The sequence below is a fragment of the Puntigrus tetrazona genome, chromosome 1 (assembly GCF_018831695.1).
Source record: "Puntigrus tetrazona isolate hp1 chromosome 1, ASM1883169v1, whole genome shotgun sequence".
Classification (NCBI taxonomy): domain Eukaryota; kingdom Metazoa; phylum Chordata; class Actinopteri; order Cypriniformes; family Cyprinidae; genus Puntigrus; species Puntigrus tetrazona.
Genome location: NC_056699.1, coordinates 25,916,416 through 25,944,266, shown reverse-complemented (window position 1 = coordinate 25,944,266; position 27,851 = coordinate 25,916,416). Strand labels below are relative to the sequence as shown.

The following is a 27,851-nucleotide window of genomic DNA, read 5'->3' as shown; positions in this document are numbered from 1 at the left end:
CAACGTCTAATCTCCAAACTACGGTGGCTCGATGGGACACAAAACCTTTGACTTCGACCCCAAAAGATGGGAAGCGTTTCACCTCCCTTTGAAAAGACTTTGAAAAGACGAGGGCCGTTGAATGAAGGCACTGACCTTGCCGAAATGTTAATTACGAGGAAATTACTACGGCGGATCTCTCTGAACTCGGTCTTTAATCAGCTCCGAGGCACATCTGCGCTTTAAAATCCAGTTTGGGGCCTTTTCGGGGGTGGAGGGGGGTTTCGCTGTCTCGTAATTGCACAGCTTTTGATTGTGAATAGGTGTAAAATTATATGTTTACCTTAATTGCTTGTTAACCGTCCGGTCCCTCCGATAAAAGGGAGCTCGGCGGGATGTTGAGTGCGGATTGTTTCTGTCCTTTACGAGCGTTTCTGCTCACTTCAGATGTTATGATCCCGCTGAGATCTGGAGGAATACCTCAAGCAAACTTCAACAGTCCTTTACGCCAGACTCGTGGTTTTCATCTTTAGACTTCGGAGAGAAACGAGATGTTATACGGTCTCTTTCCCGACTTTTCCGCTCTTAAACGGTAGATATTAGAATAGAATAGAGAGTGCTAGAGTTAGAGGGTACAATAAGGCCAAATAATATATGTTTTAATTTATTAAAAGTAAAAAAAAAAAAAAAGTATAAAAATACACTGGTAGAAAATAAATTCATAAATATTTTTTTTCTTTAAATCTAGTATTTTTGGTATATTTTGAAACATGCATATAAATAAATTTTTATTTAATTTTTTTAGCAAAAATGTGGTCCACAAATCAGAGACAAATCAGTTAATACACATGAGAGAAATGCATGGTAAAATCTACAAGTGCATACTGTGACGAGCGCCCCGAGGATCGATCAGCGTTGCCCTGGGAACAAACACGAACACCTACACCAGCCACTCAACGACGGATTCGCCACACCTGGAGCTCATCAGCCGCGGGCCAGATAAGCCCGGCCAGGCGACGGCTTCAGTGAGCCACGAGACTCGGAACGCAAGCTAACCTGTTGTCTCTTTCTTTGTCTCCCAGAAGCTACAACGTGACGGGCCTGCCTGAGCTACTTCCCCTACTACCTCACAGTGACTCCCTCACGTTACTAAGCACGGAAACACAGAGACGACTCACCGCTGCACTCACCGGATTCACCGCTACACCACCCCGACTCACCGCCGCAATCACCGCCACACCTTCTGTGTATTGTCTAATAAATACACCCTCCGGGTTTTCACTGCACCTGTTTCTCTTGTGCTTCCTCTGCCTCGCCACAAGTGGTGGAGAATGCGAGCAGTTTTTAAGCGCAAGAGAACGGAGGAAACAAAGAGAAAGGGAAGCGCTATCGCCGCCTCTATTAAAGGTTCCCACAACATCAACTTCTCTCTTTGTTTTCCCCAGGCAGCGCCGCTTCCCCGGCGAAGATGGAGGAATTCTCCAACGCCTCTCAGAGGTTTCCATTCGCCAGCAACAGATCGTCGAGCATTTGGCTACCCGCCAGAACGAGACCGAGCAGGAGCTCGCTGCTCTCCGCGCCGCCACTCAACCACGCCCGCCGTGCCTGATCCCCGGATGCAAGCCACACAGCTGCTACCAAAATGGCCGCCAGCGATGACCCTGAAATATATCTCGAGATGTTCGAGAGCGTCGCAACCACGGAAGGATGGGACCGGAGGGATTGGGCACGCGCGTTGGCCCCGCTGCTGTCAGGAGAGCCCCAGCGCGCCTATTTCAGCATGCCGGCCGACCTGGCGAATGTATACGACGACCTAAAGAGGGAAATCTTGGGCAGGGTCGGTCTATCACCGGTCTGCGCAGCCCAAGCCTTCCAAGAGTGGGTCTTCCAGTCTCGCCAGCCGGCAAGGACCCAGGCCGCCGAACTTACTCGGCTAGCGCAACACTGGCTCCTGGATGGGACACCAACCCCCGCCATCATTGTGGAAAGGGTGGTGATAGACCGGCTCCTGCGGCTCTCCCGGAATTATCGCCAGGCGGTCGGTATGAGAAACCCCAAGAACGCCATGGAGTTGGTTGAGGCGGTCGAGCTGGCGGAAGCCGCAGCGCCGAGATCCTCTTTTCCCGGAGGGTGTCCCAGGAGCGACGCCGCGGGAGGGCACCCGCGACCGATGGAGAGGGCGGCGGTCCCGACCGTGAGAGATGAGCCGATGCCAACCGAAGAGGCTTCCAACTCCTCTAGAGCGTGGCTGGCAGGCTGCAGTCTCCACCGGAGCTTCCCGCGCCGCACCGGAAATCCCCATCGGCCTGAATGGACGGAAGTTCAGAGCCCTCCTTGACTCTGGCAGTACCATCAGCCTGGTTCAGTCCCGCCTCCTACCCCGCGCACGGAACCGCGGAAACGGCTGCCACTGACCTGCGCCCACGGGGACACCAGGAAAGTCTCCACCCGCCTCATCACCGTGGCGACGACAGGAGGAAGCTGGCCCCTGGAGGTGGGCCTCGTACAGGACCTGCCGGTACCAATCATCCTCGGGCGGGACTGGCCGGGTTTCGAGGAGGCGCTACACACCGCGACACAGCCTGTCAGCTCCTCAAAGCCCTCGCCGGAAGAGGCGAGAGGGGGAGAGAAACCGCCGCCCTGCCGCTTCTCCTAGCATCGGACAGCGGAAGAGATGGTGAGTCCTCCGAATACTACTAATGTATTCTTTGATGTGTTCCAACAGGTAGTCGGAGGGGGCTCGTTCGCCGGGCTCAGCGGAGGATGACCGCAAGAATTGCTGGAACCAGGTACATTTCATGGATGGAGAAGAGACGCGTAAACGCCCCATCCTCTTCCCCATTTTATTGTGGAGAACGGCCTACTCTATTGTGTCGCCCAGCGGAGGGGAGGAGAACGGCTCCTGGTGGTGCCCCGAGGAAAGTGGACACCATCTTGGAGCTCGCCCACGCCCACCCGCTGGCCGGACACCTCGGGCCGCCAACACTATCAAGAGGATCCGGGACCGTTTCCACTGGCCGGGGCTCGACGGAGATGTGAAACTGTTCTGCCAGGCCTGCCCCGAGTGCCAGAAGACCTCGCCCCGGCCACCTCCCCCTAGTCCACTTATCCCGCTGCCCATAATCGAGGTGCCCTTCGAGCGCATCGGGATGGATCTGGTGGGCCCGCTGCCGAGGTCTGCCCGCGGCCACGAACACATCCTGGTGATCGTGGACTACGCCACCCGCTACCCCGAAGCCATCCCACTCCGCAAAGCCACCGCCAAGGCGATCGCCCAGGAGCTCTTCACCCTGTCCACCAGAGTGGGGATACCCGGGGAGATACTGACCGACCAAGGCACCCCGTTCATGTCCCGAGTGATGGCCGACCTCTGCCGGCTGCTACGGATCCAGCAGCTGCGCACCTCAGTGTACCACCCCCAGACGGACGGACTTGTGGAGCGGTTCAACCAGACACTGAAGCAGATGTTGAGAAGGGTTGTCTCCGAGGACAAACGGGACTGGGACCAGATGCTCCCCTACGTCCTCTTCGGGGTGCGAGAGGTGCCCCAGGCCTCCACCGGCTTCACCCCATTCGAGTTGCTGTTCGGCCGACAGCCGCGAGGCCTGCTGGACGTGGCAAAAGAGGCCTGGGAGCAGCAGCAGCAGCCGGATGCCCAGAGGTCGGTCGTAGAACACGTCCAAGCCATGCGGGACCGAATTGAACGGGTGATGCCTCTAAGGAGAGCACATGACGCAGGCCCAGCAGCAACAACAACGACACTATAACCGCCCTGCACAACCCCGGGAATTTGCAGGTCGGCGATCGGGTCATGGTACTAGTCCCCACCAATGCTTGCAAATTCCTGGCCACCTGGCAGGGTCCATATACCATCCTGGAAAAGGTTGGCCCGGTTATTTACCGAGTCCGCCAACCAGACCGTCGACGACGCCCGAACAAATATACCACATTAACTTGTTAAAGAAGTGGGTGGGGACTAGGGAACACCTTTCCACACTCGCCATTCAGGAGGGCCCGGTCGTCCGACACCAACGCCTTGCTCGCTCCGCACAGAAGACGGAACTCCAACATTTGGTCGGTCAGTTCTCGGATGTGTTCTCGCCCACGCCTACTAACCTCCTCAGCACGAGATCCGGACCCCTCCCGACGCCATCGTCCGCAGCGGCCCTACCGATCCCTGAGGCTCGTCGGCGAGCTATTGAGGAGGAGGTAAACCAAATGCTGAAGTTGGGGTGATTGAACCATCGACGAGCCCGTGGTCCAGCCCCATCGTCCTGGTTCCAAAACCGGACGGCACCTCTCCGCTTCTGCAATGACTACCGGCGACTCAACCAGGTCTCCGAAGTTCGACGGATATCCCATGCCCCGTAGACGAACTGCTGGAACGCCTTGGAAGGGCCCGTATATCTCCACCCTCGATCTCACCAAAGGATACTGGCAGGTTCCGCTGTCAGAGGAAGCCAAGCCAAAAACGGCTTTCTCCACCCCCGGCGGCCACTGGCAATACCGTCCCTTCCTTCGGTCTACGGGCACCAGCCACCTTCCAGAGACTAATGGACATCTTATCCGACCCCACCAACAGTACGCCGCAGCCTATCTCGACGACCTTGTGATTCACTCGGAGACCTGGGAAGACCATCTGGAGCGCCTGCGGAGGGTGCTTCGGGATCTTCGACGGGCTGGACTCACCGCCAACCCCAAGAAATGTCACCTGGCGCTCTTGGAAGCGAAGTACCTGGGTTACCGAGTTGGGCGAGACTGATCCGGCCACAGGAGAGTAAAGTCACCGCGGTCCAGGAGACCCGAGGCCCACCAACAAAACCCAGGTACGCGCCTTCTTGGGGTTGGCAGGGTACTATCGTTGTTTCATCCCCGACTTCTCCTCCATAGCCGCCCCTCTGACAGACCTGACCAGGAAGGGGCAGCCTGAACGGGTTCTGTGGAACCCCGACGCGGAGGAAGCGTTCCAGAGGATTAAGGCCGCACTCACCTCAGACCCTGTCCTGAGAGCCCCGGACTTGGCTGCCCCTTCCTGCTACAGACGGATGCTTCTGATGTGGGTCTGGGAGCCGTGCTGTCCCAGATCCAGGAGGGTGAGGAGCATCCGGTCTTATATATCAGTAGGAAGCTGACCCCGCCGAGAAGAACTACGCCGCGCGGTGGAGAAGGAGGCCCTAGCCGTCAAGTGGGCAGTCCTGGAACTGCGGTACTACCTCCTGGGCCGGCGGTTCACCCTACTTACCGACCACGCACCCTCCAGTGGATGGCCAGGGGCCAAGGACACGAACGCCAGGGTGACCCGCTGGTTCCTCGCGCTCCAGGACTTCCACTTTGACGTGCAACACCGCGCCCCGGGACAGCCAACGCCAACGCCGACGGCCTATCGCGGATGTGGTCGGCTTGCAGGTCTGTCAGGGTCACTCCCACCCACCCCAAATTTCCCCGTTATTACGCTCTGCTTTATCCACCAGGACCAGGACAGCGCTTGGGGGGGGGAGTGTGACGAGCGTCCCGAGGATCGATCAGCGTTGCCCTGGGAACAAACACGGAACACCTACACCAGCCACTCAACGACGGATTCGCCACACCTGGAGCTCATCAGCCGCGGGCCAGATAAGCCCGGCCAGGCGACGGCTTCAGTGAGCCACGAGACTCTGGAACGCAAGCTAACCTGTTGTCTCTTTCTTTGTCTCCCAGAAGCTACAACGTGACGGGCCTGCCTGAGCTACTTCCCCTACTACCTCACAGTGGACTCCCTCACGTTACTAAGCACGGGAAACACAGAGACGACTCACCGCTGCACTCACCGGATTCACCGCTACACCACCCCCGGACTCACCGCCGCACTCCTCGCACGGACTCACCGCGCTCACCTTCTGTGTATTGTCTAATAAATACACCCTCCGGGTTTTCACTGCACCTGTTTCTCTTGTGCTTCCTCTGCCTCGCCAAATACGTTTACACTTATATTCCAATTCAATTTTTATGTTAGTTATTGTATGATTTTTCTTTTTTAATAATAGAGAGATGGCTTACGTACAAAGGAGTTTACGTGATCAGTCACACATTTGCATATAAATGTCTATTTAACATTTTTGCATTTTGCAAAATAAAAAAAAATTGTCTTAAATAATTGCAAAAAAAAGTTCACACAGAACGATTTACAGCAACAGCGCATATTATGGGTCAAAATGATTTTTTTAATGCCAAAAATCATTAGCTTCATTTTTGCATGAAGATATTTAGTCAATTTCCTACTGTATATATATCAAAACTTAATTACTGATTAGTAATATGTGATCTAAATTCAATTGTCAATATATATATATATATATATATATATATATTTATTTATTTATTTTTATTTTTTTTTGCATTCTCAGATTTTCAAATAGTTTTCTTATCGTCCTATCCTTGTCATCCTTGTCTCACGTAAAAAGAAAAATAAACAATCCTTCAGATTATACAGTACATCGTGCCCTGTTTGTACAGATTAGATTTTTACCGCTTTTCTTTCACGACTAGTAAATGAACTGAATATACTACAATGATTTAGCATCGACATGGTAGATCTAATAAGACGTTTTTTACAGACTCGCTCGTGCCGCGTAATGATTGATGGTGTTTTATTTGAGAGAGCAGCTGTAGCAAAACAGGAAATCCTTCCTGGCTGTTACTTAGCAACAAGTGCAATGCTAATATTGCCCACCTGCTGAATATTGACAGCGTAAACGAGTGTGTGTGGATGAAGAAGAATCTGACACACTCGGTGACCTCCCCAAAGCAGTCTTGCACCACAATACACACCTGTGAAAAGATGAAATATATTCAGACTTGACTGTCTGCTCAAAGCATGCTTACCTTCACACTGCCCATATTTGGTTTTCCCGTTCCTGTTGGTGTTTTGTCATTAGTGTTTCATTGAGTTCCAGGTGTGTGTGTGTCTGTTGATTATCTAGTTAAGTCCTCGTTGTTTGTCCTACTTAAACCCTGTTTGAAGAGCGTTTCAAGTTTGTTCAGTTTATTCCTTGTTCTAAGGAGAGCAATGGCAGATCCATTAATGATTACAGTAATAAATGTAATCTGTTTCAAGGGTCATATATATCATCTGCATCATACATATTTTTAATTGTATTATTTAAAAGTCATTATTTAATGTACATTTAGTATTTAATAATGAAATACTAAAATTAAATTATAAGTTACTCCTATTGTAAGAAATATAGTTTATTTTTATTAATCACCAGTGATGGTAATAATAATCCTAATAATAATATGATGACACACACACATATTAGGAAATGAATATTATTAGGGTTATAGTAAATATATATATATATATATATATATATATATATATATATATAATATTATTTGTTAATATTTATATATATATATATATATATATATATATATATATATATATATATGTGTGTGTGTATATATTATTTTATATATATATATATATATATATATATATATAATTTTTAATATTTATATATATATATATATATATATATATATATATATATATATATGTGTATATATATATATATATATATATGTATTAATTTGTATTAAAGATCATTTTTCAAACATGAATTATGTATAAACATGCATATTAAGAAATTAACAATATCATAATTAGGTTATTGTAAATAGTTATACTTAAGGTATTAAAAACTATTTAATATTTTAATTTTTGAAAAATATTACCTATTAAGTATAATCATTTGAGTAAATAATAATGATTTAAAATGATAATAATAATAATAACATGACAAACATACATTTGTCATAAAACATTAGGTCTCACATGTATATTAAAATAATAATAAATATGTTAAAAATATGTAAATAAATTGTACTATAGTTTAAGAAACATCAGTTGTTTCAAATAATAATAGGAAGAGAAAGTCTATAAGATATGCAACGCATTTATGTAATCTCATCTATTTCATAGTGCAATAATGCTGTATATTTTATTTATTTATTTAATGTGGTTTCATATATAAGTAATTATGACTATAAAGAGGGGTAAGTGTGACAGTCTGAGGTTTTGTGTTTTTTTTTAAGAAAGTAACTTGCATATTCTGTGTCACATTTGATTTAATGCTTCCGATCAGCATCCCAAAAAAAAGAAGCCCCCCTGGCGGGAATCGTCCCATAATCAGGAACAGTGCCGTGACTGACGCTCTGAGGGCAGATGACAGGGAAAATCAGATCACAGTCGACTATTACCCAAACCCAGCACGCAGGGGAGTCCCATTCGCAAGAAGTTTGAGAGTTTACAGATACTAAGAGAGATCTGAACGCGAGCGAGTCGACTCGAGTATCAGCGGTCTCCACGTCGTTTCACTTACATGTGGAGAGGATGGCTGCTAAATTTCATCCATTTGTAGCAGGAGTCTTTATGATGTAATGCGCTCTTCACAGGTTAAGAGAGTCGGGGGGCCTTTGAGAGCGAGCCCGATCTCCAGCCGCCTAGAAAATGAGAAAATGAGTCAGAAAGCCTCGACTGTCGTGTAGCTCGGGATCAGACGAGAGCCTCAATCAGGGCAGAAAAAGAGCTCCAGTCTGCACATGCTGTCTTTTTGTATTTACGTGAAACGTGAACCACGATAATACATCAGCGAGACAAATGGTAGTCCAATTATAATTGCTCTGCACAATAAAATCAATATTATTAATTAAAAGTCAAACGATTAATCGCATCCAAAATAAAAACTTTTCTTTACATAACATATGTGTGTGTGCTGCGTATGTGTATATATATACACATACAGTATGTGTTAATTACATGTCTATATCTATTATATTTTATATATATGTATTATGTGAATACATAATATATATACACACACACACACACACACATATATTATGGAAACAAAAGCTTTCATTCTGGATGCGATTAATCGATTGACGACACTAATTAAAAGTGAATAAAAAATAAAATAGTGTTTTAAATTAGTGAGATAAATTCACATGACAGTCAAAATTGCATGAAAATATCTCAACTGAGAGAAATAGTGGCTTTTTACGCTAAAGCAGAAACAATAAAAAGGTTTCAATAAATATAAAAAAATAAGAAAATAAAATATTTATCTAAACATTCATAAATATTTTTTTTCTGGTACAGAACTAACACTTTCTTGGTAATAATAATATTAATCATAATAATATGATGACACACACACATATTAAGAAATGAATATTATTAGGGTTATAGTAAATATATTTTTTAGAATATATATATTTAACAGCACGAGCAAAAAAAAAAAAAAAAAAGTACTAATACTGTGTTGCGCAATTGCCCGTGATGATATAACATGTTGTTTGCACCGTGTAAACTAACCCTAACAGCAAAGGTGTTATTAGCGAGTTAACATCCGACCTCGCCAGCATCTGAATGATTGGTAGCTCACGGAGCCTTTATTACTAGTATGTCACCTCACTCCGTCAATCTCAGGGCTTCCAGAGAGAGGCTGAAAGGCAGCAAACACCTCGGCAAGCCGATGTAATTACTGCTGCTGGAGGTGTATAAACAGAGTCCCATCTCCGTGAAGGCTTCTATGAATCCGGGTAATTAAAGTGCCCCTGCTGCTTTTATTCAATCAGCGAGATGCCATTCCGACTTTCACAGGCAGCGATCAGAGGGAGAGGAGAGTTCGCCATCGCTTGTAAACGCCGACGTGAAACACCGCCGATGTAATTGGACGATGCTTGCAAATGGCGTGCGGTGATGACCGTCATACTGACCTGTGCTTTGATTGCAGGCTCATTTTAAAGAGGCAGAGATTTCAGCAGAGACGCTCTTCTGAGACACTAATCAAACATCTTGATGGATCCCTGGCAAAAAACGAGAAATAAATATATAATGTCTTATTTGCTTAGCTCATAATCACACGTATTTGCTGCAAATTACACTGCTGTGTGTGTGTGTGTGTGTGTGTGTGTGTGTGTGTGTGTGTGTGTGTGTGTGTGTGTGTGTGTGTGTGTGTGTGTGTGTGTGTGTGTGTGTGTGTGTGTGTGTGTGTGTGTGTGTGTGTGTGTGTGTGTGTGTGTGTGTGTGTGTGTGTGTGTGTGTGTGTGTGTGTGTGTGTGTGTGTGTGTGTGTGTGTGTGTGTGTGTGTGTGTGTGCGTGTGTGTGTGTGTGTGTGTGTGTGTGTGTGTGTGTGTGTGTGTGTGTGTGTGTGTGTGTGCGTGTGTGTGTGTGTGTGTGTGTGTGTGTGTGTGTGTGTGTGTGTGTGTGTGTGTGTGTGTGTGTGTGTGTGTGTGTGTGTGTGTGTGTGTGTGTGTGTGTGTGTGTGTGTGTGTGTGTGTGTGTGTGTGTGTGTGTGTGTGTGTGTGTGTGTGTGTGTGTGTGTGTGTGTGTGTGTGTGTGTGTGTGTGTGTGTGTGTGTGTGTGTGTGCGTGTGTGTGTGTGTGTGTGTGTGTGTGTGTGTGTGTGTGTGTGTGTGTGTGTGTGTGTGTGTGTGTGCGTGTGTGTGTGTGTGTGTGTGTGTGTGTGTGTGTGTGTGTGTGTGTGTGTGTGTGTGTGTGCGAGGACATAATGGACCGTCGGGGACATTAAACCGAGGCCTAAAAGTGTTTCTCCCATCCTGCTCTGATTAAAGGAATACTTAATCATCTAAACGTTACATTTTTGTCATATTTATGTTGCTTTAAGCACTTTAGCTTTTTTCAGCATTGGTGATAATAATCGGTAATGTTTCTTGAGCAGCGAATCAGCATATCCGAATGATTTCCGAAGGATTACGTGACACCGAAGCCTGGAGTAATGATGCAGAAAATTCAGCTTTGCATCACACGAATAAATGGCTTTTCTTCGATGTATTACAACATGAAACTTATTTTAAATTGCAAAAAAAGGGAAAGAAATAAAAAAAAATCTACTAGCATTTTTGCTGTATTTGTGCATAAAAGAGACTTCTTCTGTTATTTATTCATTATTATATTATTTATTTACATTTATGCATAATTTGCTAATTGCTTTTTTAGATAAAAAGAAAGTGGATAAAACACAACTAGCTGATTCAGTAACCGCTCTTACAGATTCACTGAGCTCATGAAGGATTCGTTAGACTAATTATGGATTATGGCTTTCATGCGGTGTGTAACAGCTCCAAGTGAATGAAAACATCCTGCAAAGCCTTCAATCTGAAAGTGCACCGTTTATAAAGGTATTGTCTCTCGAAAGAAAGAGTCAACTCTGAATCACTAAAAGGAGTCATTTTTTTAAAAAAAGGTCCCAAGCCGTTTCGTTGATGTCAGCATGAATCAGTAGCATGTTTCCTGCCCAGTTGTTGGTCTGAATGAAAATGCAGATTCATTCTTTGCCACTAGGTGCTGCTTTTGGAGCATTAAAAGTTCACCAAACACCGCTTTAAATGAAATCGACCAATCACCAGAGAGGTTTGGAAAAATGATTCGTTGAGCAAATCATTTGGGAGTCATTAACAAACAAGATAAAAATAAATGCATATTATAATAAAATAAAATTTTAATCAAATACGTTTTTGATTCACTACAAAGAATCAGTTCATGAGAATCATTGGCTAATGAATCAGACTTACCACTGGTTTGTGCCACGTGACTGGCGTGTGTTAACCGTAGACGTTGCTTTCCTCAACGACGTTAACTATGAAAAAAAAGTGACAAACAATACATATCGGTAAGATTGCAATAAGATATTTGAATGTGAAGTTGACAGGAGAGGTCACGTCTAACAGGCCTCAGAAACACAGAGTCCGGGGGAAATGCATAAAAACATATTCAAAAAAGAGCACGTCCTCTGAAAAGGGACTGATGGAATATGAGAGCTCAGATCTATCAGGCTTTGAAGTAACAAGCGGTTCTGAATGCTGAAGCCAGAGACGTCTGTACAGGCCATGACTGGAGATGAATTTCCAGCTATGGCATCATCAACTAACTGAGGCTGAGGAATAACCTTAATCCTTCCTACAGACACCAGGAAAACAGAATAAGGACCGAGACTTAGCCGAGCGAGACTGTGTGCGGAGCTTTTCCAATATGAATGATCCCTGCGTGCAAGAGAGGGGCTGGAGGGAGAAGAGAGGAGAAACGCAAGACAAACCGTCCTGCTTTAGGCTTGTCAGCCGAACATCTACAAGACATATGTTCATAGCTGGAGGTCTTCACATAATACTCCACCTGGTGACATACCTGTAGCCTTCACAAATCATTGCTCTCCTGTTTAACCGGAATGGTAAACAGCTGACAGCAGATTTGTTTTTGAGCCTAGTGATCGGGTTAAGGTAGATATCTCGTACGGATAAAGTCTGTGGCATTGCTGTATGTATTTTTTGGGAATATGACAAGCCCAGAATGCACTGGGTAGAAAAAATCCCCTAGATAAAACAGATATACGCTGATTACAAAGATAATTCAACCATTCCCTAAAAAATAACAATTAAGAATTACATATTTAATTTTACATTTAGATTATTTTGTATTCTAAAAAATGTTATGCTTAACATTCATTTAATAATGATCAAAACATTTCAAAATTCTGTCAGAAAATCACATTATAGAATATAGAGTTGACATTTTCAAATAAAGCTACTAAAATTTTTTTTGGACATTTACTAATGCAACTAATTTAACATCAAATATTGATGGTTGGCTGTGATTTTGTCATGCAAATGTTTAGTTTAACCTGAAAAGATTCAGTTCAGCATATTGCAGCATGCAATTTCCCCTTAAAGAAAACACATAAAAAGTCAGCATACGGTGATGCTCAAAAGTTTGTGAACTGTCCTGTACACTTCAAAATAAATTTGATCTATGCTGACATCAGATTTTCATCTTCAAATCCTATTACTAAAAGAGAACCTAATCCTCATGAAATCAATTTTGGCAATGGCAAATTTCCACAACCCTGCCCAAATAACCTTCCACAAAATATCTGATAAATCTCAAAAGATACAGTAAACTTACTTGAACACGGTATTGGAAATTAAGACAGTTTTTTTTGTCTTACTGCACCAAAAAAAACCCCCAAAAAACAATAAAATCAAATCTTATATGACAAGTCTTGCGTGCATTTCGAATGATTAAATCTTATCTCAACAAATTTACATATATATATATATATATATATATATATATATATATATATATATATATATAGCATATTCAAAAGGGGGGGTTCACAATAAAGAACCATTTTTGTTTTATTTTCTGGCTGCTGGTGTCTCATTAAATGAGAATTTACAAATGGCTGTCGCTATTTTTAACTCAGAAAAAGGTGGTATTGACTTTATAAATAGGCCTATCTCACACTCAATGACTTGGTTGGCCTATAGTTTATACAGTGTGTCTGCATTTCTCTACAAAAGCATAACAGAGCTTTTGATTTTTGATCATGGATGAACATTCACAGAAGTGCAGGACATCCAACAAACAAACAAACAGGAACGCCTTCCCCCCCGGTGAGGCAGCAAATAACAGCTCCCTGGTGAATTTCCAAGGATTCGCCGCATTAGCGAGTACTCCAGGCCGCGAAACGGCATATGCACGCTGACACGCGCACAAATAATTATTACAAATATCACACCTCCCCGAGGACAAGCTCCGGCCAACCGCACTCCGCTGCAGATGATGAAGTTCTCATTATGCTCGCAACTCAATTGAATGACCTCAGCAGGTCCTGGCTGATTAACAAGTACCGACGAGGGGCCGGAGAGCAACACTGAGGTATTTATAACCCGCATTCGTGAGTGCAAAAACACACGCGGCGAGCTCGTGCGCATTGCTATGCGCGCTGAACTAATCCGGTCAGGCAGCCGCTTCGTTCAAGGCTGAAATCTGGATACGCCAACGCATGCCTCCGCTGTTTATCAGGGGAAGCACGCGCTAACGTATGCAGATGTACAGGGTTTGCCGATCCGCCCCTTTGGGCGATGCATTAGTGATGAACGCACCGGCGTGACCTCATTCGGTATAACCGGACTTTCTCCGGATAAAGACACAGATTGACGTGTGCATGCGCGGCTGGGCTCATTTCTATTCTGCGAGCCGTCAAGCCGAACGGGAAGCCGAAGATTGCATCAAATCGTGTATTCTTGCCGAAAAGTCATGGCTCCAATCTGACTCTTCTTGATTGCCCCTATCAGATGCTTATCCTCTTTCATGAATAGATATTACATTACTTGGGCGAGACCCAGAGGGGATCTTTTGCAATTCCTTTTCATATTCACTCTCTTCTACAAGGCCCATTTACTTATAAATGACTGTGAAAAGGGATCAAGGGAACTCGCGGCGCATTTGTATTCCGCGACGGAAACGCTACTTCTGCATGACGTGACTCTATCAAAACACTTCACAGGTAGACCGGGTGGCCTATCGCCTCAACGGGCTGTTAACGAGGGCAAAGTGTATGCGCCGCTCCTCGCGGGACTCGGAGCAAATCTGATAAATTTCAATCATCCTTTAATTCAACACACCCGGGGAAAGCCATCCGTTTGCATTCTCGTTCATCTCAATGGCTGCTGGTCGGCTGGAGCAGGAGACGCGAGGAGTTTACGTGACCCGCAGGACGCCATCTTTGCTCACGCGTTTTTGGAGACAATCGCCTGATTTGTTATGAACGTCGTGAGACTAATTACTCTCTGGGAAAATGGCATCCTGAAAAATGCTAATCGGCTTCTGGCACCGCAAGAGTCCCAAATCTTCCATTATACCGACGATATGCACTGTAGGTAGACAAGGAAAAATGTCACGTGAATTTCACGATTTTAAGAACAACAGCAAAAGTTATGTGAATGAGCGGAAACGAAAAAAACATTTTCCAGTAAATAATTTCTTCGTGACAAAGACAAAAGAAAGTTTAGTTTAGTTTTTCACAGAGCTTCTTCCCGTTGCATGCACATTTCCTGAAGTTAATTTTGACTTTTATTAAGTGGCAACATTTGTCAAAAGTGCTATTTTTTGCTAATTTGCTAATTTTTCATTTTTGCGCAACAAATCGGCGCATTAGAATGATTTCTGGAGAATCATGTGACACTTACGCTGAAAATTCAGCTTTGCATCACAGGGATAAATTACAATTTAATATATACTGAAAACCAGTTTGTTCAAATATTAGTGTTTAAATAAGCACAGCGCTTGTCGGGAATACTTTTTATAAATCTTCCCAACCCTCAAATATCTCAAAAGTAGTACAGAGAAGCTCAAATGCTTCATTCACCAGCAAGACCAGCACAAATCAGTATGGAAATTCCTGTGGGTTTCAGGCAGAGAGTGAATGTGTTCTGCTGTTGATCTGGCTGTTTGAACTGTTTGTTTAAATCATATTGCCTTTGGCATCATTAGAGAGAGTTTTCTAGGTCAGCGAGTGTGAATGTGCTTATGCCTGCACCTCAAATCTCTCTCCTTGGAAATATAAACAAATCCTCCACCTCGCGAGTGGAAACGCGGAGTTGTCAACTCATCTTCTCCGTTTGCTCTGTAATTACCTCTTCAAAGTGCTGCATCTGCAGAAAGCACACCAATGCGAGCTGCATGAATGCGATTACTGTTACCTGTCCGGTGCTATACAGCTCTTCTCCGGACTGAAAAACTGCGAGAGGGGTCATTAGTCATATTCTGACTTTTGTTTATCAGACATTTCTCTTGCTTGGATGGATTTCTTTTTTTCCCCCCGTGAGCGTTTGCATTTTCCTTGGAGGATACACAGAAGTGCTTAGTATTTGGCCAGAACGAGGCATCTTAGAAATCAGCATAATTACGGATAATCACGGAGGATCTGTGAACATGAAGGTATTTTTAAAGGACTCGTTGAGAAACGTCTAGGCGCCAATCAGATGAAAGTGCAGCGTGTGTCTCTCCTGTAAAAACACAAGAATGAGTCACTCGGCCGAAGCAGCACCAGACAGGATCTGCTGACCTTTTTCATCATTTCCGTGCTGGTTTGTGGGGGAAAATCTGCAGGTTTTTATGCAATTGCATTGGAACATGTGTCAAAGTTGAGGAGAGGCTAACTAAATTTAGCGTTATTTTTATCGTAATGCTAAATAGCTGTTTTAAATGAGACACTAATGACACTTGGCTTCACAGCCGAGCGAGCTGAGGCAATAATCAGAATGTGCTCTTCTAATACAGCCCCTCTGTCAAATTTAGCACTGGAACGTCTGATTCGTTTAGAAGTGAATTGGTTCGTTCAGATGGTTCATATAAATGACCCAATTCAAAAAGACACGATTCAGCGATGCATGATTTTGCCTCACTTTCGTAGTGATATATTCAGTATATTCAGTTGCTGCTGTTCATCTGTGTGTTTTCAGCTTAGTGTAATGAAACACATTTATATATACAGACTCACAAATTATCTTGGCAGAGGTTTATCGTCAATGTAAACCTCAATGGAACAACCAGTAATAAAATTTGACATTATGTAGTTTTGTCTCATATTCATCTTTTAATCATATATATTCTTAAACTCAACAGCAAATGGATTCATTTTGTTGTTACTGTTCCAGTATTTATGTAAGGCACTTTAAATTATATGAAGGTCCCAGTAGTAAAGGGCCTGTTTAATATACAGGATTATGTGCATTTATTGAATTTATATATTTATTTGTTAGACAGATAGATATAGATAGTTGCGATCAAAATTATTCAAACCCCTAACCTGCAAGACATTCTGCTGCTTTTGTAAAAACACTTACTTAGGCATCATACTAATAGAAAGCTCATTATTAAACATTTAATTCTGATTATGTTAAGTCGATGAAAAATGAAAAGGCTCTAAGCATTCATGTGCATACTTATCTAGCCTCTAAAAGTCCAATTTTGAAGAGAATCTTTCTTCCTTTATAACCTCTAAGTGCTTAGAAGCTTTTGTCAACTCCCTCTGCAATTTTGGCCCAGTCCTCACTTGAAAAGCATTGAGATCACCGCTATCTTCGTTTTTTACGTTGCCACTTTTTTCTTCAAATTCCACCAAATATTTTAAATATGATTTATTTTGGAGACTGAACAGGCCACTCAAGAACATTCTGATACCTGAAAAAAAATTCATTGTATTTAGATGCATGCTTTGAGATGGCTGTCGTTCAGGAAAGTTCAATGAATCCATGATGTCCCTCAATAAAGACTTCCACTACCTACAAAGAGACCAAGGAGATGGTGTTCTGCTCATTAGCTTTGCCATCTTTGAGGCAGGCAAAGTTTGGTCTCATAACTCCACAAAACACTCTTCCAGATCTCCAAAGCTCCATACAAGCTAATTTTAGTTTTTCATAGATATATTTCCTTTTATGTTTTGGTCAAGAACGGCCTTCGTGAAAGCCATGCTTCTTCAGTGTTCTTATACTCTGCACTGAAATATTTTTTCTCCTTTCATCAGGTCACCCTGCCTGTCTTTTGCAGTAAATGGAGGGTTTTTCTCAGCCAATCTAATCAAATGATTGTACTGTGCTTTTCTTTAACACTCTAGAAGCTTTTCGGTGGAACAATGCATTTTAAACTTATTAATGATGTTGCCAGCTGTGTCTCCAGGAACTGTTCTTGTAGCCATAGCCTTTCTGATGGAATTAAAAGTCTACTTTCTATAGCTTTTGTGACTTGGCCATAATTGCTACTCAACAGCAGATGCATGGGCTTAACTGATATACGTGCTTAAGCTAATTAAGTGTTATTATAGATTTTCTAAAGGTTGTGTTAACACAGTTTGTACCCTGCTATACTAGTAAGGGACTTAAAACAGCAAAGTTGAATAGGGGTTGAATAATTACGACACCGCTGTTTTATAAATCCTACACTGACGGTGCCAGTTTTAGAATGCCACTAAACAGTTACAGATGTAATAATAATAATAAAAAGTCTATGGATTTCTAGTAAAGCTTACATATTAAATATTGAGCAAGTTTTGATTGCAACTGTGTATGTAAATTGCCCGCTACGGGAACGTTTTAATGTGGTTTCTCCAACACATTATGGTAAAATGTGTTAAATGAAGCTTAGAGCAGTACGTTCTTATTAGTAGCTTAAAGCATCATTACGCTGGCCAAGATATTTAAAGATCAGGGCTACGTTTCTCAAAATAAGTTAATCGTAAAGACTGTTTGCGGCGATGGTTCTATGATCTACTTAGGCTAACAATGCTTTTGGGAAACGCAGCCCTGGCTTGTAAGGGATGAGCAGAACCCTATAAATTATAGGCGTCCCAGCTCTTTCTGCGAGCGCAGATTCCTCGTGGGTCTGCCAATGACTCGGCACATCTAATTGGCATGCTGCCTGTGTGAGGGACGCTGGGAGATTCACCTTGCTGTGCCAAGGCTTGTGTGGCAGACGGAGGAGGAAAACAAAACAAAGACAAAAAGCACACAACTGAGAGCAAACTGGAAAACATGAGAAATGTGAGGATCACCTGCTTACCGTGGGCTGCGTGTCAACTCATTATCAGCTGCTGGCGTCCCAAGAGTCCTGGCCATCCAGACTCTGAGATTATTCCCAACGGAGTGCTGAGGTAAAACTTCAACCTGAAGTCCAGAGATAGGGCACATGTTTTCCTGGACTAAAGTGAGTAGGGAATACAGAAGAAGGGAAAAGACGGGAAGAGAAAATATGTTGTGGGAACGTTTTTCTAATGCTTTCGTTAAGTTTAATTAAGTATTTCTCAATGTTTTGTTAATCTTCAAATCATTTAGTCTTTTTTTAATGTTTAAAAAAGTTTTTAATGTGGCACGAATATGCAATTTTTAATTTTGCCAACATTATGGAAGCTTTATTTTTAATGTTATCTGAATATTCTGAAATAAAACGTCCAAGTAAAATGCATCAAAACATAAATTGTGCTTTGAGAACAATATTACTATATTTGTTACGATCGCTAGCTGGAGCGCCCACGAACTCATCCTAGTCTGGCTCTAAAGACTCTTATTTTGAAGTGTCAGTTCCTTAATTTGTTGAGATTGCGAATTGGTGGGTTTTTGTTAAATTTGAGCCAAAATCATAACAATTAAAAGAACCAACGACTTAAACTACTCTAGTCTGTGTGCAATGCATTTGTTTAACACATGAGTTTCACAATTGTAATTGAATAACAAGATTCTAATTTAATTGAGATGCACCTGTAAATTGTGTTAGCATAGTATATATGTGTAACCTTCTTCTTCACCTGTTTCTGGATCCATAAATGATGTAATTTTTCAGAAGATGTGTGAAAGCGCCTCCTGCTGTTTGAGCGTTCGAGTTCTGGCGAACATTCTGGCAAGGTTGTCTCAATGTTGTGAAAACGTTCCCCGCTAGCTGGGATTGGGCTTCTGTGCACCGCACGACTCCAGACATCAATCTGCGCCAGGACAGAAGTCGCCTGGGACGGAGGTGCCAGAAACGGCACCAGATCCCACACGTTCAGAGCTTCAGTAAATTCACAAAGGCGAATGGCTTCTTCTCACTCTCTCGCCGAAGAAAAGCAATTAGTCAAAGCCTGAGAGCAATCTAACGCTCAGCAGGTGAGCGGCACACACAAGCAGCAACGGGAACGTATCTGGAGAGAGAAAACGAGAGAGAGAGAGAGATGCTGCCTTCAAGTCATGTCGGAGGGATCGCATTTACGAGATGAGCGCCGCCGCAATGTTGTAATACCAGCAGGAAACTGGGGATTTTCGAATTACAGAATCACGGTGGAAGCAAATTACTGTTGCTGCTTTTATTTACAGTTTTTCTTCCCACGCTGAATCATGTACTATGAGAGATAATGAGATGAACGGGAACGTTAACAGATTGCTTAAACACCGAGACAAAGCATTTAATATGTGCCTCGTTTGTTTTGTTGAGCTGGAGCTGCGCATCTTATCTTTGTCAGGAAGCGAAAAAGAAACTTGCAAGTTATTTGCATCCACCTCTTGAAACTTCCCAAGAATACTCGCATGACGAGACAAACATGTCTGCAGGATATTTATAGTTAAGTCATATCTTGCAGTTCTGACGATTTCATTCAGAATTGTGAGATAAAGAGTCGCAATTTCCTAGTTTTGTTTTTGTGTTTTGTTCGTTTGAGAAAACGGGCTTTCTATACAAGAGGATCCGAAGGCGAGAGGAGAGAAATAATGTTAAGGAAGCGGTAGAAGACTGGGAAATACAGCTGACAGAAAAAGAGACACTGCTAAAAGAAATTGGGGATGAAGCAAAAACATAAAAACAAAACGGAACCGAAAGAAGCGGAGGATTTGAGGTTTAAGCGGAGAGATTTTTCACAGAAGATCACAGAGGAGCTTAAAAATCAGACTTTTCACTGATATATAATGTTCAATTGTTAAAGTGTAAGTACAAATAATCACGAAAAATGAAATCTGACAAGCAGACAGCTAGAAATAACAGGACAGGAGATTAAAAAAAGCAGCTGAAAATGATACAGACAGATTCTCACCAATACAAATGATACTCTGGGACTCACAAAACATCCGTATCCTCTCCAGCACGCTGCGGAGAGAAACCTGGCACTGAAGGGATTCAGGTCGACTGTTGAAATCATGGCTGAGTACCTGAAGCATCTATTCAAAACATCCTCTGCAGAATAAAGCCGTATTTTCGTGAAGAGCGAGGCTGACAACACGAGCATGGGCCTGAATACACAAAACGTGCGTTTAAAATCTCTTCTGCTCGCCAAGGCTGCATTTATTTCATTAAAAATACAATAAAATGCGAAACATCTCATTTAAACATTATTCAAAATGCGATTTCCAGCACCATCCTCTTCATGTCACCACGTGATCTTTTTTTTTTTTTTAAAAAAAGCGTTCTTTAATAATGGAAAGTCCAGAAGAATAGCAATTAGAATAGAAAGCTTTTGTAAAAATGAAAATCTTTAATGTGACTTTTGATCGATTCAGTGTCCTTTCGGTTCTAAACCCACACCGCCGCTCGAGGCAGAGCTGCTCAGACAAACGCATTGCAATCTGGCGCTGCTAATGCCACAAAAATTACACGCCGCGTGTAGTTTTTTCTTTTAAATAACAGACTTCAAAAGCGGCTTCCCCCTTTTAAATCTCTCGCGCACCGTATCAGATTCAGAAACAAAAAAGATGCATTCAGAGCTCCAAAAACAGCCCATTAGGCAAAGACACGTTCACCTCTCGACTTTAGCTGGGAATAATACACCATGAAGAGATGCTTCAGAAAGCTCCCATAAGCCCGTGTGTCAATAACATCGACTTCCCATGCAGAGAAAGTCAAGCAGAGATGGCGAGATAATGATTTGCGATGCTTACGGAGAGATCCGGCTCCGCTTTTGCTCTGGTTTTGCTCTTTATGATGTGCCGTTCGACAGACGAGTTTAATAAAGAGGATTGTGGGTAATGACCCAGTGGAGGCCCCAATCTGACAGGTGCTGCGGGAGAATGGCGAAACGCAGAGATTGCCGCGCTGGTCAAGACCGCGATGAAAGATGAGCGTTCGGTCCACTCCATCACGGGTCACGCTACCTCATACGCACCAGACGAGATGGACAAAACCAATCAATAGTCAGGAATAAATTGATACGGTGTCATTTTGGTGTATTCTGGACAGTTCTGACTGATGTGAAAACAATTGTACTAAAAAATGGATTATGAATGTGGATGCTAGGTCAGTAAACCCATAGCACATATAGCAACATTAATATACAATGGACACATCACAATTTTAATAAAACTGCATTTTAGTAAATTTGAGTTGATAATGGTATCGTTTTTAAAAATTTGCAGTTTGAGAGCTTTCAAAAGTTGGCATTTTCAGCTCCACCAAAACTTTTTTATCAAGTTAATGAATGGCCAGAATGCATAAAGATGCATAAAAATATTTTTCATGAAAAATAATACAAATAAAAATACTGAGCAAGGCCATGGAGAAAAAAACGCACATTTTCGTAAAAATCTGTTTCTATGAAATTGCCACCTTGCAAAATACTTACAATTTTCTCGGGATGGTGTGTTTAAAAGTGTTATCTTCGTAGCAAAGCCTCAAAATTGCGTTGGGTTTGCAAAAGTGTTTTGCATGAAATACTGCGTAAAAAGAGTTTATGAGTCACATTTTATTAAAACATTCAGAAACAGTCTGCATAAACTATAAATAAACATTTTTAAATGCTACAGAAGTGTATTTTAGTTCTCGGTATAAATCAATCAAATTATACTACAAAATAAAAATAATAAAAATACTGCCATTATACATTGGTGACATATCCCACTTTTGAATCTCTACTTGAAATCAGCCAATCAGCTTCACTTTCAGCCTATATTTGTGTGTATTAGTATTTCTGATGTTTATAGAGCAACAGCTGCATCGAAGGCCTCCGGGGAAGTTCGGAAATCATAAAATGATCATAATTTTAGTGATTTTTGGACACATTGGGCAATTGCGCACTTCTTTCTGTCTCTCGTCACTTCACTGGAAGCTTTTAGCACCAATGCAACGTAATGAAAAGCAAAGGGCGCACACACGGCGTACGGTTTTCTTGCTGTACAGCAAGCAGGTGAAATGTATTATGGTTGTGTAAGCCCTCTTAAATGAGCAGAGGTTTGGAGGTTTACGGCTGGTCGTGGAGTGAGTCAGCTCTGTTAAACCGACTCTTTGAGTCACACTCAATGCGCCACACTCTGTTCTTCGCTCATTTTAATGCTTATTGACAACGTGTGCATTGGAGCTCCCGCCGACGCCGTGGACAGCAGACAGAAGCTGAACTTTAAAAAGCTAACTTGCGGTCTATGGACTCTGGGGCCTTTTCAAAAACGACGGCGGGAAGGACAGCGATCAATTCGTCTTTACGTCAGATGTATCAGCCATTCTCTTTGACTTTCGGCGTATCGACGCGGCTCCTGGAAGACCGCCTGCTCTTTTTCTCTCCAGCCCGTAAGGTGGAAGAGGCGGTTATGACAAGGTCGTAAAGCTCTCTGAAAAAGGGTTTGCTGCAGGAAGAGAAAAACGCTGTATGTATGGAACTGGATCTGCGGTAAACGTCGCTCGAGGCTTCGTGAATGAAGCCGTAAACGACTTCAGAGTGCAATATCTGGCATGCCATTTCTGGTCAACATCTTGCTTGCATGGTAATAATGTCATGTGGCGTTATATTTTAGATCCTGGAAAAGTTAAAAGGTGTAGAGCTATGTTTATGTCATTTCAGAATGACTGGCAACATTCATAACTCTGAAATTGTTACCGATGACGGCAAAATATTCTTAAAAATTCGGAAAACTTATTATACTATTTTTTAATGAAAGACTTTTATTCGGCAATGATCAATTAAACTGATGACGAAAGACGAAAGAAAAACTTGTGAAAGATTTCAATTTCGGACATATATCCACGAAACTGCATAAATATTTTCATTAACAATAATAGAAATAATAATTGAGGTTTCTTGAACATCGAATCAGCATATTAGATGACACTAAAGAGCGGAATAATACTGACATTTTAAAATACATTCAACATAGAAAAAGTTATTGTTACTGTAAAAAATATTTTAAAATATTACTGTATTTTTTTTACTGTTTTATCTCTTCAAAAAACATACTGACTTCAAACCGTTGCACAGTAGTTTACAGCAAAAAAAGCTGTTTTAATCAGTATTTTTTTCTTCAAATGCAGCAGAGACATCGATAAATGTTTTTTATGCAAACATAAACGAATGCATCTGATTTTAAAAATATTTTTCATGAAAAATAAGACAAAAATACTAACCAAGACCATGGTCTTTGAACCATTTACAAAATGTAACGGTGCTAATTCTCTAGATTTGCGATGTACAAAAATTCTCATTAAAGAAAACAACTGCATTAGTTCACTCTACGTGATCCAGCTAAATACGGGGAAAAAAGAAAGAAAGCCCACCTGCTATACATAATTCAAGTCACAACTCATAACTTTTTTAATTACAAGGACCTGAGCGGTTCTAGTCAGAAACTCATATTTATGGTAATTCCGACATGATGCGAGCGCGGCATATGATAACCGCGAATTCATAAAATCAATTAATTGATCTGAACACATGGCGAAATCCACCTACAAGAAGACCGCCGGCTTTAGCAGCCCTCGCCGGTTTTCACATCTGTTCCAACTCCCCGCTTCCCGGAAACCATCCGATCGCGCGGCGCAAACATATCAAGCGCATTAAAAAGCATCTCTCTCGGCTATCGGGGGCGCCATATGTTTTCATTATTGGGATTTTCGCCGATCCTTGGAGACGCGCTTCCTCCGCCCCTGCCGAAGAGATACGAGGGCCGCGCTGGTCCGGACCGGTTCGTGCTGGTTTAGCTCGAGAGTTCAGCCGCTCTACCTACACGATCTCGAAAGGCCAAAGCAACTCGGCTAATACTTCATTACGTTACGCGCTTTGCCCAGTCATGACGTTCTCAAACACGAAAAAAACACCCCAGGCATCGTCTCCTGTTTGATGCGTCGAGAGCGGAACCGCATTCCCTCGCTGGGTTTGTTGTCTTTGTTCAACGCGCCGGCAAATAATAAAAAGAACAGAAGAAAGCATTTGGAGTGTTTCTCCTGCCGAGATCAATAAAAACATTTCATCCTGCGGAATTGCGCCCGAGCCCTTCTGGTTCCTCGAGGTGTTAGCGCCAGCTGAAATAACTAGCAGCAATACAGGTCCTCGGGCGTTCGGGACGCCAAACCTTCTGACATCAAAGCGATGAAGAGGAGAACAAGAGCTCGTCCCTGTTTAGGACCGAGATGGAGAGGATCAAACGCGCAAAGTGTATTAACATTCGCTGAGGAAAACGTGAGCTCAGATTTCTAGGCTGATTGGAGAAATGAAAAAGAGTCCGCCTTTAAGCGTATGTGATATCACGGCCCCTACGTAGGGCTCTGGTTTCTATATACTAGGGTTTTGGTAAACCGCAACAAGTCCAAGAGAACATCTGGCTGCTGTTTGACTCCAGATCATGCCGGTTTAGTCCCAAACGCCGCTGTGTTATGAGCTTTTTCAGTGCAATAATGGAGAAGGTTCAGCTTTTAAAAGCCTTTTCAAAGGCTGAAAAAGTAATAGAAATAAAAAGAACATAAGCAAATAAAACGAATAATTTTTTAAAATAATCTATAAAAAACAAATAAGCTATAAATATATTAATAATACATGAAATAAGCTTGTATATGCTAATAAAAATGTAATGTTATTCATAAAAATATTATATTATGCATTTTTAATAAAATAAAAACTAAAACATAGTAACGTTTAAAAATAAATGGACACATGCCAAAAAAATTATAGCACTATTTATTAATATTGTTTAAATAAAATGCTATATCATTTAAATTATAATAAAATAAAAAAATTATAAATAAAAATTATAATAATATATAAAATATAGAAATCTATAAAAATAAACTTACATATACCAAACTTACATATGTAAATAAAATTATACTGTAAATAAAAATGATTTTTTAAAATAAAAACTAATAAACTAAACAAATAAAATAAAAAGATACGCTTCATAAAAACAAAGCAAAGCAATGAAAGTTCAATTACACAGATGTTACGCAATTACATATTTTAAATGATTTTTACATCATATATTTTATGATCAGGGGAAAAAAAGTTCTCGTCTGATAGACTCATAACTCATTTTGACTGTATGTATAATAACGTGACATACAGTAACACACAGACATGACAACTTTATCTTACATACAGAAACATGATTTTCGGTTAAAAAGCATGATAGTCCTCCCTTAGAAGTAACTAACCATCAGTGTGACACAAGCAGATAAAGCACACAAATCATATTGATTGATATGCTAAAATATTAACATGCGAATGTGTTGTTTTTTATGCTCCCGTTTCAATTGGCCTGGCTTTGATTGTCTTTTGGCACTTATAAAATGTGTTATTTGGATTTAATTCAAACCAAGCGCATTTGTATCCTTCAACAGTCGAGCATTTTATCTTAAAAGAATTACACTTGGCCAAAAATATTCTGTTTGAACTAATCTAATTAGCTTGTCGTAAGTATGATTGCTTTATTTTTAATTGGTGCTTGCAATTGCTTGAATTAAAACCAAGGCTCATCCACTCAAAACAGCATTCCGACTGATTCATTGGCGTGACTTTATACTCGTGCACTAAACGAATCGCTCTCATTCGAGCGCAGAATACCTTCTTGTTGCTCGTGGTGTGTATAGTGACAGAGCCGGTGTCTGTGACCTCCACCTGCCCTTCCGCACAGCCTCTCATCCCGAGATCACGAAGACAGCGGGAGAAATGAGAAAGTGCGTCATCCATCCGTGAAAGAGCCTCAGGTTTTGACGTGTCATATGCCTACAGTTCCCATGAGCCCCGGCCGGTGCGTGTTCTGCTTCAGGGAGGCCTGGATGCCTACAGGAGCTGCAGGAATATGAATTTTCATGAGAGTGGTCAGGAAGAGACACAAAAGAACAGAATGAGGAGGAAAAAGATGATATATACATATATATGGACAAAACCGCACTCAATTGTTTTTGTTCTCTCCATATATATATATATATATATATATATATATATATATATATATATATATATATATATATGATGTTTTTTTGGTTTAGAATTTATTTTTAGCTTTCTGGCTATTATTATTATGCTTTACTAATTGTTTTTTTAAGTCTAAGTCCTTTTATAAGCATATATATTACATGCATGTACATATTTCTGACAAATGTTACATGTAATATAAATATATAATTGATATAAAAGTAAAGTTACATATATTTATTTATATATATATATAATATTTTTTGTAAAAACTGATAACTACACTTTTGTTAATTTTTATGTCATATTTTATATCTTATTTCATATTCTTTTATTTAAAAAGAACTCAGCTGCTGTTTTATTGAGATTAATTTAAAAACAAAAATTTTTGACGTTTCTAAAAATGGATCTGGTTTTTCACACACACACACACACACACACACACACACACACACACACATGCCATACATACATACATACATACAGATACATTTGTAATAAAATGGTAATAATAGATGTGTACTCTTAAAGCTACATTTTTCTTTTCTAATTATATTCATATATATTTTATTTATATATGGAATATGTAATATATTCTTTATTTATATAAAGAATCAGTTGGGTCAAATCAAATGGGACAAATGTCTTAATTTCAATGTGCTTTTAACCATTGTTTTCATTTTTTTAAATGTACTTTCCCTGAATTACTTTAATTTACTAAATTGTTTGTAAATCAATACTTTCGTTCTGAGTTTTATTCAATAATCTCAGAGGAGAGAGTTCAGAAGTGCAGTGAAGAACTTTGCATTCAAAGCCTGGCGCAACTTTTCGTCTGGAAAACCTGCCAGGCATTAAACTGTCGCCTGATATTAGGGATGTTGATGGGGATTTGGCAGAATGTTGGAAAGCGGTTAACAAGCAGCACCGCAGAGACCTTTAAAACAAAGGACAGGCGATGTGAGAGCACAACAAACCGCAAGCCTCTCGGCTAACTACTGCGCTGGCACGCCGTAATCAGCAATGGCCAAACCCGCTTCTGCATGCATTAGCTTAAGCACAGTGCACCATTTCTACTTCAGTACACAAGGAGAACGGAGCTCTGCTAAACGTGTCCTGTAAACATGCTGAAGGATAGCGGAGGTCAGCTGTGACCCCAAGCCTGAGGATTTCGTGGACTTCCTCTTGGGCTTGGAGTATTCACTGAGCATAAAATGTGAAGTGGGCAGGTAATGTCCCCGAAGACCCGAGGACTAGGTGCGCAGGAGGTCATATTAGTGCACGAGCTAATAAGTGACGTGTCTGCGGCAGAATCTGTGCTCTCAATGCTGCTTCAGCTCTTGGCCTCGCAGTCCATTTGGCTTTGCTCCTGCTTCTGTTAATTGCTCCCTCAGATAGACAT

At 41.9% G+C, this 27,851-nt stretch overlaps 1 long non-coding RNA gene across 1 annotated transcript in view; it reads right to left on the bottom strand.

Annotated features, from left to right (window-relative positions):
• Window positions 1–343: 343 nt before the first annotated feature.
• LOC122333234 overlaps window positions 344–27,851 on the bottom strand; it is a 47,383-nt gene continuing 19,875 nt past the window's right edge. Inside the window, exons 5-12 of the long non-coding RNA XR_006248603.1 lie at window positions 26,099–26,326; window positions 19,127–19,498; window positions 18,385–18,523; window positions 11,559–11,623; window positions 9,742–9,831; window positions 8,343–8,463; window positions 6,689–6,786; window positions 344–513 (exon numbers count right to left, since the gene is read on the bottom strand). This is a non-coding gene — a long non-coding RNA (uncharacterized LOC122333234). The remainder of the gene's footprint in view (window positions 514–6,688; window positions 6,787–8,342; window positions 8,464–9,741; window positions 9,832–11,558; window positions 11,624–18,384; window positions 18,524–19,126; window positions 19,499–26,098; window positions 26,327–27,851) is intronic.